This window comes from Mesitornis unicolor, unplaced genomic scaffold (assembly GCF_000695765.1).
Source record: "Mesitornis unicolor isolate BGI_N332 unplaced genomic scaffold, ASM69576v1 scaffold4758, whole genome shotgun sequence".
Lineage (NCBI taxonomy): Eukaryota > Metazoa > Chordata > Aves > Mesitornithiformes > Mesitornithidae > Mesitornis > Mesitornis unicolor.
In genome coordinates this window covers 35929-38888 of record NW_010199680.1, presented here as the reverse complement: position 1 = coordinate 38888, position 2960 = coordinate 35929, and the positions used below count along the sequence as shown (strand labels likewise).

At 40.8% G+C, this 2960-nt stretch overlaps 1 protein-coding gene across 1 annotated transcript in view; it reads left to right on the top strand.

Annotated features, from left to right (window-relative positions):
- Positions 1 to 2856: 2856 nt before the first annotated feature.
- Positions 2857 to 2960, top strand: part of COL28A1 (collagen, type XXVIII, alpha 1) — a gene marked incomplete at its 3' end in the record, with an annotated part of 34692 nt that continues 34588 nt past the window's right edge. Inside the window, exon 1 of the mRNA XM_010189519.1 lies at positions 2857 to 2931. The remainder of the gene's footprint in view (positions 2932 to 2960) is intronic.

Sequence of the window (2960 nt, the reverse complement as noted above, 5' to 3'; positions counted from 1 at the left end):
TTTGACTGAGTATAGCCTGTTTAGCTGTGGTTTTAAATAGCTCTCATATACCCATCTATTCTTTGAAAAAAATGTTAGACCTCATTTCTCAGATTGAAATACTGAGATCAGACAGCTGAGAACTCTTGGATTTCAAACAGTGATGGAAAAAATCCAAAGATCTGGATACACAGCAATATTGTGATCACAGCAATTGGTGAGATCTGATGCAATTGTAACACAGCCTTCATACTCATTTCAGTCTTTGACTCCTGCAGATTACCAGTCTTAAAGCCAAATAGCGTCATGTTGGAAGCCTATGTGAGCTGGGGTAACTGGGCCTAACGTAGTCAACTTTGATAGAACAAGGGGAAACGGCACCAAGCTGTGCCAAGGGAGGTTCAGGTTAGAGATAAGGAGGAAGTTCTTTACTGAGAGGGTCGTCAGAAGCTGGAACAGGCTGCCCAGGGAGGTGGTGGAGTCACCATCCCTGGATGTGTTTAAAGAGCGGGTAGACGAGGTACTTAGGGATATGGTTTAGTGGGTAGACAGGAGCGGTTGGACGTGATGATCTCAGAGGGCTTTTCCAACCGAGAGATTCTGTGATTCTGTGAACTAAGTATGCAAGTCTCTAGTGTCATCTCTCAGACACATCAGAAGTACTTAAATGTGTTTAAATAGTAGATTAATAGAAATGTAATTAATTGTGTGCTGAAGCATCCAATGACTATACTCCTTAAGATAAAATATGAAACTTTCTTATTGCTTTACCAAAAAAAATAATTGAATGTTAGCAGTAAGTTTATAGCATTTAAATGACAGCATGAATGTTCCTAATCATAGATTTTAAGAAACTTATTCTATTTTGAAAATACATACAGTGTAATCCTATTAAAATATGAAATGAACACTTGGTATCATTTGCAGTAAATGAGGCAAGAAAGCCTGCTGTCAATTTTTATTTTTCAGAGCTATCTCAGATGCATCAATTCATGCGTATTTTACACTGATATCACTTAGGTTTTGATAAACTGTCACCATAAGAATAGTGCAGGTATTGAGAACATAAAAGCTTCAGAAGACTGCAAGTCTAGAAGTGTACTGTATGGTATGTCACATAGCTGGAATTCTGGACAGAACGATAGCATGCATCCCACGCAAACCGGTACAAAAATGTAGAGGCCCCACTAAGCTTTTAAAGTTGCACCTGGCCAAAAAAAAAAAAAGAAAAGAAAAATTTGTCCTGAGGGTAAACATCATTCATTAATAAAAAGAAATATCCTGAAGCCAAGAACTTGCTACCAAACATACAAGCAGAATAGTTACTTAATAAGAAATTATTTGCCAGCTCTGTTTTAAGGTAGGAATTAGCAGTGAAAATAAAAGAACGACAACGTTTTGCTTATGGAAGGGACACAATCCCAACCTTAGTTAACATGCTTTTTCTTGCTAAAATTAGATTTTTTCTCAGTAAATTTTAGGGGCTATGTGAGATTTATTATATCTGTTCCACTTAAAAATCATATTATTTGTATTCCCTAGAGGGCAAAAAATTACCTTTTCATTCCTTGCCTTAATCAAAATCTGTCAAATTATGTCAATGTAAGCATAGAAAAATAAAACTGGCTGAAGAGAAATAAACATCAGTTCTTTCCAACCTTGAAAGAAGATTCTTTCTCAGCTGGAAATGCAGCACAAATAGCTGTACCTTACCGGTAAGGATCAGCAGCCATGCAATACGTAGAGTTGCACCTCAGCCATCCTAGTTCACCAGTTTTAGCATTAATTACTGACAAAAATGGAAAACACAAAACAGGGTTAGAACCATAGCAAATGGCTTTAGCATCCAGCTGCATTGTCCTACCAGTAACTCCCACCTACTTAATTTGAAGGCAAAGCTGTGTCCTTTCCCACAGTCCACTCAGCGTCCTTGGCTGTGACTGTCATAAGTGGGCTGAGCTGGTGGATACTGAAGATGGAAAGAAGGACAGCAGTTAGCATTGGGTCCTCTTTGAGTGCATGTAGGTGGAAAATGATGGGTCCACAGAAAAATAAAAGGTATTTATTTCTGTGGAAAAGAGCTACTCGCTTAATATGGTCATTTGTATGCAAAAGCTTTCTGAGAATATTTGAAGAATTAGGTGACAAGCTGCAATCACTGGTAAAGAGAGAGCCTTCGGGATCCACAGTCACCTAGCTTAGATTTTGAAGGCATCATACTATATGCCACTCCTTGTTCTCTAACTAAGCTGTCACAGCTGTTGAAAGGAGGTATGACAGATAAGGCTGGTCTGTCTTTTTGACCTTCTTATGCTGGCCAGTCTCAGCAGCAACTGAAATTTCAGTTAGCCCAGTCCATAGGGCAGTAAATATGTTTCTACTACTGCAGTAACAGGAATCCCTCATTAGGAATAGACTCATTTGGGTCTGAAAGGGATCCTACAGACATGTACTGCTATGATGATGTTGAAAACGTGATGCCCAGGACCAGAAGCTATCTTGCCAAAGCACAACAGATGTGCAGAATGATGGGGATGAAAGGTGTGTGGTAGTGATGGGAGAAGAGAGTGAATGTAACTGGGCTGCTGTATAGGGAAGTGTGTTGGGATGAGAACAGTCCTCTTCCATACATGTGCAAGTATGGATGAGGATTTATGTGTAAAAACAGCTGTGGGGGACTAAACCTGGGATACATGTGCATAGCCTAGGGAAGAGGAGAGAAGTGGGTGGATGCCAAGAAGGAGGAGTCAGGATTGCTGTTCTTCCCCTTTCTCCTTGGCTCTATCTGCTGGCCCCTCCTGACACATGACACCAATTTTCACAGCAGCTTGCAGCCCAACTTCTCCCTCCTTTCCTCACAGAGCAACCAGCACCGGGAGGACAACGCAGCTGCCAGCAAGCCTAGGGCAGCATCCTACATCGCTGCAGAGCCTTTTGCTTAGGAACATCGAGGCGAGGTAAGGACCCGTCTCTATGTCTGT